The following is a 14,271-nucleotide window of genomic DNA, read 5'->3' as shown; positions in this document are numbered from 1 at the left end:
GTGAAAGTCGTATGCGCAAACCATTATTTGTCAGTCAGGGCACGGGGTCCCACCCATGCTAGGCAGGGCGCCACAGGAAATAGGTTGTGCACAACGCCGACTCGTGCGTATAATATACGGTCGAACCTCGTTATTACGAAATGGTTTATAACGAAATAATGGATGTAACGAAGGAATGACGATTCCCCTGCGAAGCTCTGTCAACACGCGCTACAACGAAGTAATCACCAGACCCCTTACACTTCGTTATAGCGAGGTTCAACTGTACACGCAGTACTATACGAAGGTGAGAAACTTGACCGGAAACACGCACGCAGTACGCCTTGGCACGCCGCTGCGGCGAAGTCGTAAAGTTGCAATGCTCCGAGGCCAAGCGAACGAAGGAGCAAAGAAACGATTCCTGCTAAAAACAACGGATGTGCCGGGCGCGCCTACCTGCGGCGAAGCGGGGGGGGGGGGGGGGGGGGGGGGGAAGGCGGCAGTCGAGGGCTTTTGCACCAGTCCCCGGTATACGGCCGCCCCCGTCGTCTTTCTCGCCAACAGTGAACGAGTAGCCGCAAGGCAGCACAACAGGGCTGCAGGTGATGACCACCCAACACGAATTGTATTGTGCATGGAACGATTATTGTAATGTGCGATACGCCTTCATGCAAGCTTGCCTTTAGTACACAAGTCTCAGAGCACACCCGCATACATGCAATACCATGTATGGTCCGTTCATAGCAGTCCGTTGAAAAGTACTAAACAAACACGCTTAGTCTTCAGGCGTATCAGTGGATGCAGATGAACATCTTTATACAGTTGGACCTCGTTATAACGAAGTCGAAGGGACCCGGCGATTACTTCGTTACAGCCGTAGCTTCGTTATAGCCCGTGTTGACCGAGCTTCCAAAGGGATATCCATTATTGCGTTATAAACCGTTTCTTTATAACGAGATTCGACTGTACAATCACCGCAACGCTCTTAGCATTCCGCGTGAAGGGTTGACTGCATCCCGATCTCCCAATCGAAGCCCTTTCCCTTTGTCCTAGCGTGAAGTTCCAGGCCATACTCGACACATACGCCTTAACCGGCTAGATCCGGCGATGACCTTTTCTGTTCCTCGCGGAATACCACGCCCTATTGCATGTGTAATCCATAAATTACGTTTAAACGTCGCCTTCACGCGCAAGTACTTGCACTTAATAGGACAAGCGGACTCCCCGGACTGTACCACATGTGGCGTGCAAGAGACCATAGATGTAACATGTTTTAGTGGTGTGTCCAGCATATACACGTGAATGACTTTTGCTTGCATCTGTTTTGAGGTCTATGGACACATCGCTCCTCTCTGAGGATTTTATCCTCGGCGCTTGGCCAGATAGTTTGAAAACTGTACAGGCAACGCGAGCGCTCTCACGCTTTTTAAGCGACACGGACCTTGCCTCGCGTTTGTGATGTTAGAAAGTGTGCATTTTTTATGTATTTTTTCATCTGCCTCCTCCCATCATCATCACCCCCCATCGTGATCCTCTTTTTTCTCGTCTTCCCGTTCCACAGTGCAGAGTAGCGGGTCAGATATCTTTCAAGCCAACCTCCCTGTCTTTCAAGTAAAAAACCCCCCCTCCAGGCCAGGGTAACGGTCGTTCAGCCGAGCTGCAGCTTCGCCGCCTTGAAATTAAAGCTCCCCACTCCGGAATAAGTTATCTTCTTTCCTTTTTTCTCATCCGTGCTTCAGAAACTGATCGGCGGCACTTGGGGTGCATTCGCAACCCGTTTTTCCCGAACGTTGATCTCGAAAATTTAAAAAATGAACAACCGGTAATGCAGACCGCGCGCGTATTGAAATCATCTCTATCAGGTGCAAGGATTGCCGAAAAACGAACCGAGACTTTCCCCTTCCGCCAGTTTATGCTCTGAAACGAATTCAGGCGACGAGACTGAATGAGTCTGTTCCAATTCCGCGCTCAGTTTGAAATCAAACAGCGTTCCTGCGAATTGCTCGGAACAACAGCGGAACGAAAGGTCCCTCCCAGGAACCGAGTTCGAATCGAACGAGAGTACGGTTGCTACTCTGTAGAGCGCGGGGCCCAGATTAGCAAGCAGAGCCGGAAGGGCGCATTTACGGGGGGGGGGGGGCTGCTGCTCTGCTCGAGTGCATCGCATTTTCGGGCCACCGAAGCGGGGCGAAATCACAGACCCGCGGAACCCACGTGAGACCACTCTGTGTGCTTGGAGAATGGCGCGGCGCTCTTCGAAGGGCTATTCCGCCTGCCTGCACATCGGCAACGTTCTCACGCTACGACGGAAGATGAAGAAGGTAAAGAAAAAGGAAGAAAGCGAATAGCTTCAAATGTGCGTCGAAGCTCGACCGAATGCCATGTTCTGGGCGCTGCATAGATTGCCGCGTTGCACGCCACTCTGGCGACCTCGCGGTATACGGCAGGCTGGCTTTGTTGTGGAATGGAAGGCGAATGAATGGCCGAAAACAAGCAGTGTTCGCTTCACGTTTAGCTCCTTTTATTACCTACAGTATATTTAGTTCGGTCATTAATAACAAAGAGCAGAAGTTGTGTATAGGGTGCGTGAGCGATGCGAAAGCTGTGACTGCAGTGGAAGCAGATAGGAATTATAGCGAGCCGCCGCGGTGGCTCAGTGGTTATGGCGCTCGGCTGCTGGCCCGAAAGACGCGGGTTCGATCCCGGCCGCGGCGGTCGAATTTCGATGGAGGCGAAATTCTAGACGCCCGTGTACTGTGCGATGTCAGTGCACGTTAAAGAACCCGAGGTGGTCGAAATTTCCGGAGCCCTTCACTGCGGCGTCTCTCATAGCCTGAGTCGCTTTGGGACGTTAAACCCCCATAAACCAAAACTAAACCAAATTATAGCGAAAAAAAAGGAAAGCACATCGCACTACCTAATTCGAAGTTATGGTTTATGGGCGTTTAACGTCCCAAAGCGACTCAGGCTATGAGAGACGCCGTAGTGAAGGGCTCCGGAAATTTCGACCACCTGGGGTTCTTTAACGTGCACTGACATCGCACAGAACACGGGCCTCTAGAATTTCGCCTCCATCGAAATTCGACCACCGCGGCCGGGATCGAACCCGCGTCTTTCGGGCCAGCAGCCGAGCGCCATATAACCACTCAGCCACCGCGTCGGATTAATTCGAAGTTATGTTTTACTGCTAAAACAATGCATTGTGCACTAACGCCGCATAATGCGCAGTGAATTATAATGCGCACATACGTGAAACCGCGGGGTGAAGATCCCTATAGGTTCACACTACAGCCATGGATTAGGTGCACAAAAATTACAGTAGATGTAGTGCGAACTACGTCAACACGTGACGTCAGGATGTGTGTACTTTGATAAGAACTCGCAAAGGGAAAGACGTTCCTCGCTACAAAACTACGCAAAAAGCGCGGTATTCGCGCATATATAGGCTACGAAAGACTGACTAAAGTGCCAACTCACACACCCGTATTGAGCCGTGCGGTTGATGACGCCGCTTGCTACAATAATAATAATAATAATAATTGGTTTTTTGGGGAAAGGAAATGGCGCAGTATCTGTCTCATACATCGTTGGACACCTGAACCGCGCCGTAAGGGAAGGGATAAGAGAGGGAGTGAAAGAAGAAAGGAAGAATTAGGTGCCGTAGTGGAGGGCTCCGGAGTAATTTCGACCACCTGGGGATCTTTAACGTGCACTGACATCGCACAGCACACGGGCGCCTTAGCGTTTTTCCTCCATAAAAACGCAGCCGCCGCGGTCGGGTTCGAACCCGGGAACTACAGTAGTCAAACTCACGAGAGCTGGAGCCAGCATTAGGCTGTGTTCAGACCATATATCCGTATCAGTCGCGAATTAAGGCGCCGGCATACGAAGGCCAATTCGCGGTTCGATATTGGCCTGCGCGGATATCGACGCGCCGTCTCGTACGACAGTTACGGCCTCAGAATGAATCTAGCCTTAGCGTATAGGAACAAACGCCGTGTTTATACTGTTTTAGGTGTGCAGCCTGAGAAGAAAAAAAAAAGTCGAGAACCGTCTGTCTTCGACAGCAACCTCGAGCTCGCTATCACACTGAGACAGGAACAATCGCAGAGCTGCACCGCAGTGAGCTTTAAGATAAGCACTTTTTTAGCGCGGACAGCGTGAAGAGCACAGGAAGTGGAGGGTCGCGTTTCGCGTTATCAACAGGATATGCGGCATTTGCAAACCTTGCAATGCCTCCGCACCACTTAACCAGCGCTCTGCCTGTTATTCAAGCCATGCGACGATAAACAAACAGAAAAGCGTGCGTTAAATTTTACTGGGGACAGCTTCCATGAAACTGCCCATGGGGTAAGAAAACGTGTACATGAAAGTGCGTACTTCCAGCCCGCCGGCGATTTTAGGACAGTCCACACGCAGGCGTTTTTTTTTTTTTTTAAGCGAGGTTCGAGGTTTCGCTAGACAACTTGGCGGACTTCAATGTTTTACCAGCGCCAGCAACGAAGCAGATCAGGCAGTATTAGCTTTGGTAACCAGCGTATCACGTTATTCAACACCGTGGCAACGTTTTACGAGGACAAATGCAGTTGCCTCGGAAGCGACGAGAGCAGAAAATCATCAAAAGCGATGGAAATATGCAAAACAAAAAAATTATTCGCACTTGGATGCGAGAAAGAAGGAAACTCACTTGCTGCACTACGCTCAAAAATTAAGTAAAGAAAGAATGAACGATTTATATAATACTGGTCGCCGGAACAAAGCTTATTCTCTTGCTCTAAGAACAAATACCCTGCGTAAGGCTCGGTTATGTGCACCCGATGCCACTGTTAACGGGTCGAATTAGAAGCCGAGTTGGAAAAAAAAAGCCCAACTCGACACGACTAAGTCGATCCAGCACCCGATCAACCCGACCTACTAACATTCGCATTAGTCTGACAAGTCGGCTCTAACCGATCACGCCAATTTCACATCCGCCTGATAGCTAAAGCACGAAGAGCGCACACGTCACGTAGTTCGTACTTTTACTCCGTAGTCGTAGCAAAATGTGTTGTACTTCCCCAAACGGGGCAGCAGGGAGCCATATATGTCCGCCAATTGAAGAGACGCCATTGCGGGAAAGTACTGCCCTTATACGGTATCCAGCACTCTTCGGGGGAAGCGCAGTTATCAGTCCTATACTATGCTCCTCCATACGCCCCCTATGAACCTTACTTCAGCGCTTAAAGCTGTACTGAAATAAGCAAAAAAAAAGAAAATAGATAAGACATTTTGTTGTTCGCGCAATCAGCTTTTGTTCAGCAGCGCACACGAATCTCAAGCAGGTTATTTGTCAGCAGACTTAGGTGTTTTGCCAGCAAAGATAACCGTTTGCACAGCTCCCTCAAAAAGCACCCAGCAAAGTTTTCGTTGTCTTTTCCCAGTATGACTAAAAAAGTGGAATCTGCGAACACGAACATCTAAATCCTTCAACAATACAATGCTAACTGAATTGTTTTTTTTTAAAGCCCACACATAAATAAAGGGGAAAAAATATGATAAGAGTTTCGGTTACTTGTGACACAATAATGTGTTGGCAACCGTCTCTTCCGGCCACACTACGCAACTATTTCGTTACTGCGACTCAATAATTTGTGGTAAAATGATAAAGATCACAGACACAATGGCGATGCATGCTCGCGATCGCTTATCTGCCAATTTTTATCGCCTAAGTGATTGCTCCACTAATTACGCTGAGCTGGCACGGAAGTACTCATTGCACGCATTCTCTCAGCAACATTCTCTTGAAAGTGATGTTTTCACAGTGCTCTAACCGACCAAAGCAAGTGAAGTAGCGCATCGCTTTTAAACAGCAGGCACTTACCTTACGCGTGAAGTCAACGTAATTAGTAGGTTCTCCAAAGTACAGAGCAATGGGTCTTCTACATCTTGTCCGGATGTCTTAACGGACGATCGGGACGTTAACAGTTGTTGTTCTTCCGAAAACACACCCGTGATACGAATGTAAGGCCGAACTTTCAGCGCACAACTGCTCCACGACACTACCACCCGCTGACTTCGTTCAGGGCAAGCACAACAGCAGTGTTCTTACAAGTTCCCGCGCAACTCACGGCCGATCAATCGACCGACACACAACGCTATCTCCGAGAGTGGGTTCCTCAAAGGAAAAAAAAAACACAATGCAGACAGCTCGAGTCGATGCATGAACTCGGCTGCTTCTCCAGTCGCGACACCCGTGCCACGTCAAGTGCTGCTGTATCGAAGAGCGATACAGCTGGACGTTACCCGGCTCACGACCGTCCAGGACACTCAGCCGTAGACCGCGCACCAGTGTCGCACAACAACCACTCAATCCTCACAAACACTTCCTTCATTGCGACGACAAGCTGGGCGTTCCTCAGGTGCGACGGATGCCGCGACAAACAGCTGAGCAGGAGACGAAAGTTTCACGCTCGACAACCGCACTGCCGTCTGCGCACAATGTAATCGCCGCAAAACGGGGCAGACAAGAAAAGACTGATAGCGGACCGAAGGCGGCCGCAGCAACGCTGATGAGTGTGGGAGCAGCAGCAGAAGCAGGACACAGGTGATTCACGCTGCAGCTATCTGGCGCCCAGCCAATCCCGAGGCGCGCAGGACTTCGCAGGCTGCTTCGGCGGCGTTATCCTCAGCCGTAGTCTGCTTCGGTAAGACGCGCAAACGATCACTAGCGTGAAAGATGGGAGGGGGGATCATCGGAAAACAGCTGAAGTGTCGGAAGTAATCCTCAGGTGTCCTCGAACAATGCAACGGGGCCCGTAACAAGCAACTAACTACCACAGTCACCACCGGAGAAGCATGCACGGCCGTCTTCATAGGAACGGCCGTCTGCGGCGACGCCAGCAACTGACTGCTCGCCGGCCGCTCGGACTGCAAGCCGCAGTCGCCTCCTCCCCCGACTTGGGAACATCGCCATCCGTCACGTCAGCCGTTCACTTGCGCCACGGTGGTGTTGTCCTACCTAGCAGCGAGCCTCTCTCTTTAGCAAGCCGGGCAATGCCTGCTAATAGCGCGTGCTTGTTGGCGGCCCAGTGAGAAAGAAAGCGAAGTTCGCAACCGGTTTTCTCCGAGCATCGGCGGCGGCGGCGGAAAGAGTGATATCGCGAACGCGTTCTCCCCTCGATGCGGGCACCAAGCCACGCGCGTGCCTCGCGTGCCTGTCCTGTCTGCGGCTGAGCGAACGTTTTCAGGGGGGAGGAGGGCGACAGTGGACGGGGAGTCCCCGTTCCTGCTCTTCGCGGTGACTTGGTTTTTAAATGCGAAGCACTTGCAGGACCAACCTTAGCATCATCTCTCTGATGCAGTGCAATGCTATCTTTGGTGGGGCCTGGAATGTAACGTTGAACCTACAAAAAGAAGTAGGCGAGGAAGATATCATCCTGGTTAGAATGCACGGCTTCACTGTGGGACCTCCCGTAAAAAGATGAAGACCCGACCGAAGGCGCGGTAATCCGTCACCAATGTTCGCAACTGCAACCGATCGATTGGAATGCATTTGCGCAGCTATTGCACCCACGTTTCCTGGTGTACCTGCACATTTTTTCTTGAGTGACATGTGTTCAAATTAGGATTAAAGGATGTGTCGTCAGCCAACGTTGGTCACGCCTTTTCATTAGCCCTTAATGCGTGTGTCGATTAATTTCAGGTACCTTTTACAACAAAAACCCCCGCGTGCGTGCTCGAATCTAATACATCTGCATGAAAGACTGATTTCAAAAGCACTTTGCAACTTTCCTCGTGAACAAACACTCTAGACACTGCCCACTATCAGCAGCGTCTCCGCCTCAGGAAACGTCCCAAGCTATAAATGCCACCAATGTGCGTCTTGCAGCGACACTGGCTGTAGGCAGTGCCGAGGCGGCATCATTGTACACTAGTCTGCTCTCTCTTTATCTCGGGACTTCCGAGAACACACAGATAACTTACGCAGTAAAGGCGACTTATCTCGGCGCCGAAGGGCCTAGCCAGGCCACACGTGGCAGTGACGAGATTGGTGCTCCCGCACTGCTACGCAACCTTCAACCGCTCGAACGGCTAATCGGCTCCGGACAATAAGAGAACTTTCTATATAATAGCCACTCGGAGTTCCAGCAATGATAAATCGACACTTACGATGATGAACTTTTTCTCGCTAATATGCTTTTTTATTTTTTGTCAGCACAAGTTTAAATGACTGGTGCAACTTAGCAGTAAGACCGTAACACATTTTTTATATGTCTGACATAAAATGTGCAAACAACAAATGACCGCATTTAAAAGGGGTAGAAAGAAGTTCCCCACAAAGCGAGAAATGTTCCTTAAAAAAAGAAACACGCTGAACCCGATTCTTTCGACGGAAAAAGTCCCGAGAAATGGGACCATCCCTTCCAAGAGGAACTCATTAATCCGTCCCTGAAAGATCACCACAAATCCAAGCCTTCCTTGCGTGAACTGGATGCAGCGATATCGTCGCGAGGCAATGCCACGAAGCAAGCTATAAGGGCAGCCTCATTCTACACTGCATTGGTGCAACAACTGACTTTCTGCTTCTCCCATACTCCATTACATCCAGTACGCCTCAAGTATCACGTCGACAGTAAACAAGTCACACCTCTTGTATGTGCAGTACTGGCTTATCATTCGTCCCGAGCAAACTGACCACCGAGGCAGGTGGCAGTTAAATAAATGACTGGTCGCGAGAGGGCGCTCGGGAAGCGCACCCTATGGGTGGCACAAGCCCCACCGGGGGCAGCACCTGCGTTCACAGGGCTGCGGCACATCGCTTAACCGCTGCACCACTGCGCCAGGAGATGCGCGAAGACTCCCGCGGATCTATCAATGTAAAGTCGAGAATGAGCAATTCCGCATATATGAACAAAGAACTATAGCGCAACCGAGACGAACATCAAGGAAGGACCACACAACACTACCGCTAGTCCTGTGTGGTCCTTTCTTGTGTTCGTCATGGTTACGCTACAGTTCCTTTGTTACAACATGCATTTAGCCGAACAAGAAGTTCTTCTAATACCTGTGTTACACGGGCGTTTTCAACGACAGTTCAGTTAACTGCCAGTTGAGGATTTCAACTGCCGTTGAACTCAACTGGAATCGCCAGCTGTTACACGAGCACTTCGGGTTCAGTTCAGTTAGCACTCTAACCACATGTCCTCGCGTCTAGAGCGAAGTTTAAATAAGAAAAAAGCAGTGTGTGCATTTTTTCTTGTTGTAAATGATCGCAGTGTATATATTCTTTACTATAGTGACAATTATTTTTGTGTACTTTTTGCTTTGCGGTAGAAATTTGCGGGTTCGAAGCACACTGAGCCAAGACAATCCAGTAAGAGGGCAATTTTTTCGGTTCGTAGGTCGCCATCTTGCCAGTTGGCCGTTCAACTGGGATCCCCGATCTCAGTCGAACTCAACTGCCGTTGAGATTTCAACGGCAGTTAGCACTGCCGTGTAACACCGCTAACTGCCGTTCAGTTCAACTGAGAATCGACTGAACTGCCATTGAAAACGCCCGTGTAACAGGGGTATAAGCTGCATATATGAACATTAACGCTATCGCGTCATGCTCTAGCTCAAGTGTCACCTCCAATTTTTGTACCTGGCGCCACCAATCCATCAAGCTGGCTGGTGCGGCGTGCAGCAGCCTAGTGAATAACAAGGCGACGCCCAGAGAGCGGTTGATAGCGCCAGGTGAAAAAAAAAAGCAGTGCAGCGAGTATTATGGCGGAAATCAGGTAGGAAAGGTCTGTACCCCATCTCGTAAGTTCCTTGCAGCTCCCATTCGCTCTCCTTACATGCTCACCGCACCATTCGGCTACAGTCGCGAAGGAACCCAACATCGCTTTCTCTCGGGCTCCATACACACCGATTGTTCTCACAGACGACAAAAAACAAACGAGACGTATAAGACAGGCGGCGCTTTCACGCGCAGTATCGGACACACCAGGCCGGAGAATACAAAAAAAAAATAGTAGCTACTAAAACGGTTAAACAGGCGACGCCCAGGGAGCCCGTGCGCGTCCAGAACACGCCCTCGGGAGAGCACCAACGCCTCACATATACGGGCACCACTCGGGTGGTGCCTATTCGCCAGTGACCCCTTTTCGGACGGACGCCCGAGAAATCACGCGCGCGTGTATTATTTATAATACGGGGCCAAGTGCCGCTCGATCCATCGACGCCGAACAAGGAGTACACCGCGCGGACACAAACACGGTCACAAACGATCGCCAAAAACGCACAAACAAGTCTCGAGGAAGGGGCCACCCGACGCCAGCCACCGCCGCCTCTTCAGTTGCCGCTTGCGCGTAGAGAGAGACGAAATTGGCCCGAGCCGCCCCTTTCCCCGAGTGCACCGGCTCGCTGTAACCGGCGCCATTTGGAAGAGCAAAACATTCGGCCGCTCGCTTCAATCCGGAGCAAGATTGAGGCGCTTTCTAACCGGCGTATATAACACGCATACGGTGCCCGACAACCCTCAACAAAAAATGCTTGGCTAAAGAAACGCCTTTTCTTTTTTTCCATCTCTTTCTACTCATCTTCGTCGAGCGCTGTCAAAGAGATTGGAGTAAATATAGACCGGCGCTCCGAAATGAACAAACAGCGCAGCTAAACCTTTTGAGCGCTCGCATATAAGCGGCCGTATACATGAAGGAAAGTATATAGCAGCCGCGGGTGAGTGGATTTTTGCGGGGCATTCGATGCAGTATAGGGCCACTCCTCGAAAGGCGTGAGCAAGCCGCGGGAATTAGAGGGACAAAATAGAAATATGTATTGGCATGCCGCGCAAAGGGTGCAGCGGCCGCTGTTCCAATGTTCCAAACACGGCCCCGCCGTTCCGTGCTTATATAGCGTTGCCGCAAGCTTTTCTTTCTTCTATTTCAGAACACGCCAATGCCCAAGTACTCGTTCTTAGACGGTATAGCGACCACAGGGAAAGCGTGGGTTAAGTCGGACAGCAACATACCCCTCTCTATTCCGCCGCCTGCAGCGCTCCTGTTCGGTTTCTACACCGTCCGAACTCTCGCTTTACTGTACGTTATAAATGTGTACGCAGCAGTGGCCCTCAGTACCGCCGTCACTGCCTTGATTGATCTGTCTGCTCTTGCTGTCAGTGAATGGCGCCATTCCCTACTCCCCCGTGCGGCATAAACGCAGATAAAAATAAGCAAACAGAAACAAAAACAAGTGAGCCATCAGAAGCCCGTAGCAATTAAAAAAAAACAAATTTCTTCATTCACTTTCGCTAGTGCATGCACCCTTAATGGGGATGAAAATCTCCTTCAAAGAGACCAACAAAGCAAGAAAATTCCACGCAATGAAACACTGCACCCCAGACGCCTTCCGGCGTTTACGGCTCGCGCCAGATGCTCAAATGTGTGCACCGTTCTTGGTCCGCACATAGGCGACTGTCTCGCTCATTCAGGCGCCAGTGGATGCGCATTGCACGGATCTACGTCAAAACCAATCGGAAGTAATGCGGATGAAATTGCAGTAAAACACAGGCCACTCACGTTTAAAAATTGAGAAACCCGGCATGCGCATGCTGATGCTCCGAGTTATACAAATATACAGCAGCATCTCGTTAGTTCGAACTTGCTTAATTCGGACTTCCGGTTTATACGAGCTGACGCTTAATTGCGAACTAAGCAATACAGTTTAACCTCGTTATAACGAAGTTGAAGGAGCCCGGCGATTACTTCGTTACAGCCGTAGCTTCGTTATAGCCCGTGTTGACCGAGCTTCCAAGCGGAGTAGTCATTCCTTCGTTACACCCATTATTTAGTTATAACCAGGTTCGACTGCATTCGAGCTAATTGTCGGTTATTTCGAACTCGCTAAATTCGAACTTCCGGCTTATTCGAGCGGAGACTTAATTCGAACTACGCAAAATTCGAGCAATTTTTTTTTGTTTCCTTTCGAGCTCAACTGGTCGAGTCGAGAGGAACTCCCACATCGGTCAAAGCCATGGTATTCTTCAAATACGTCTACTACACAGCTACAGGTCAACGCTCTATGGCGCAGGGCTTCTTACGAGGCTCGATTCGCAGCCCAAGAGGTGGAGCCGCACGCGCTCTTTAATCCGTCCACGGCGCCACGCCTCGGACCAAAAACCGTTAAGCACATTGCGGCGGCCCTCGGGTGTCTCGCTGCATATTGCCTGGCCCTGCCTCGTGGCTATGACGTGGACGGTGGCTCGTGGCGTATACACAAGGCGAACAACGTCGAACGAGACCTCCCGACCGTTCATTATCCCCGCGAAAGCGACACTGCGCGCGGTGAGAACGTATATGCGTACATAGCTAAGCAGCCCGCTAGCAGTCAGAGAAGGCGCTAATTTAAGACTTCGCGGAAAGTGCCGCGACCTGCATTCTAGACAGGTGCGCCAACAGGTTTAGGGCTCTAAGTGTAAGGCTCAAGAGGAGACATAAGGATCAATATAAACGAAACGTACGCGTCAAACCGCGCTGACCCGCAAGAGCATTTATGCTGCACAGCTGATGCATACGTTACGCCTAATGCTACACACATCACGAACTAAGCCATACCGTGTCTGGGCACATTCGCACTGGCGAGTTCAAGACGTCGAACGACCGATTTCGGTCATTTACGGTTCCGGAGCACTAAGAAGCGCGAAAGGGTGGTGTTGGTGGGGGCCAGGGAGGGGGGTGGGGGGGGGACGTAAACGAATCGGCTTTCACACGTCGCCTACAGCAGACGTTAAAGATAATGAGGTCAAGACAGAACACAACACTATACATCACTGATCAAACTATTTATTGAGATATATAACGGCGTTCTGCTTGTCTCGAACGCAGTATGCTTTGAGCAGAACATCACCCATCGGCTTGCATGGGCATATGAGCACGTCCGGGAGAAACCGCTCGCAATCCAGTTCCGACCGCATGAGCGCGATACCTTTGCATGTTCCGCAAACCCTAGAACAGGCTTATAGCTCAGCCTCAACCAATATCGCACCAGAATGCGACTTGCGGCAACCGTACACTACATGCGTGCGTAAAAAGCCGCCTTTCCAACAGACCCCAAACCGGCCTAGTACACTTTCGCTGGTAAATAAGCGAGAAGCACGTACCGACAACCGGCTTCCTGCTTCTCTTCCCTTTCGCGCAACGCGCGCAACTCTTCGTCAGCACCAAGTTCCTTTTCGGCGCTCTCAACCAGAAACAGGAAGCGACGCTGCAACACTGCACAACCACAGCACGCTCCTTGCGACGGCAAAGTCACGGCGCAGCTATAGACTACAGCAACCACGGCCAACGCGTACGCGAACACAGCGCGCACTGCTCACAAGAGTGCCGTAGGCATGCCGGCAGGTGGCTACGCGAACGCGCTCACGAAGCGCGAGCATTAAATGGTCCGGGATGCAAACGCAGCGCACACGACGAGTGCGGCGTTTGCAGCCGAGCTACTAGTACAGGCGTCGGCCGCGTCGGAGTCGGTAGCAGCAGCAGCGGCGGAGAGGCGCGGAAGAGGAGGCAACAACAATTAGGCCGACCGGGCACGCCGCGAGAAACAAAGGACGCACCTGTCACGACGAGCAGGGTGCGCACGCAAGCTGCAGCAGCCCGCGTCGTGACGCGTACGCCCGTCATCACCGCACGACTACTACGCACCCGCGCGTCTGCTCCACCTGCTCCCGTCTCTGTCCGTAAACACCGGTCCCTCCGTGCACCTGGTCCGCGCCTTCACTTCTGAGACGCACCCAAGGGTAGTGGAGAAGAAGCGGAGGTGTTTCATCCTGTACCAGTGTTGCTAATCTAATAACCGTAACAAGTGGTTATCAGGAAAGGAGAGACACAGCAGCTGTCTAGGGGTAGGTATACGCGACCCGCGCAGTGGTGGAAGGGATAAAAGAGTGGATGAAAGGACCGACAAAGGAAAAAGAAGCCGTGGAGCACACATGGGATTCCTTAACGTGTAGCGTTTCCATGGAGGCGAAACGCAAAGACGCCCGTGTGCTGTGCGATGTCAGTGCACGTTAAAGATCCCAAGGTGGTCGAAATTATTCCGGAGCCCTCCCCTACGGCACTTCTTCCTTTCTTCTCAGAGTCCCTCCTCTATTCCTTCCCTCAAGGCGTGGTTCAGGTGTCCGCCGATATGTGAGACAGATACTGCGCCATTTCCTTTCCCCAAAAACCAAATTTGAATTTAACGTGCAGTGCGACGTCAGTGCACGTTTAAGATCCCCAGGTGGTCGAAATTATTCCCGAGCCCACCACCGCGGCACCTCTTCTTCCTTTCTTCTTT

At 51.0% G+C, this 14,271-nt stretch overlaps 1 protein-coding gene across 3 annotated transcripts in view; it reads right to left on the bottom strand.

Moving 5' to 3' along the window:
* LOC144099016 (uncharacterized) overlaps positions 1–14,271 on the bottom strand; it is a 225,875-nt gene that overhangs the window by 31,654 nt on the left and 179,950 nt on the right. The window contains exon 1 of one of the 3 annotated variants that reach the window (XM_077632011.1): positions 13,097–13,660. The exons of 1 other annotated variant lie outside the window; for it this stretch is intronic. The gene's annotated coding sequence lies outside the window, so the exon portion shown is untranslated. Of the gene's footprint in view, positions 1–5,839; positions 7,334–13,096; positions 13,661–14,271 lie in introns of those variants that run through there. One more of the 3 variants, XM_077632008.1, reaches the window with a different exon arrangement.

Source organism: Amblyomma americanum, chromosome 7 (genome assembly GCF_052857255.1).
Source record: "Amblyomma americanum isolate KBUSLIRL-KWMA chromosome 7, ASM5285725v1, whole genome shotgun sequence".
NCBI lineage: Eukaryota > Metazoa > Arthropoda > Arachnida > Ixodida > Ixodidae > Amblyomma > Amblyomma americanum.
The sequence above is the reverse complement of the archived record's forward strand: the minus strand, read 5'-3'. Positions and strand labels throughout refer to the sequence as shown.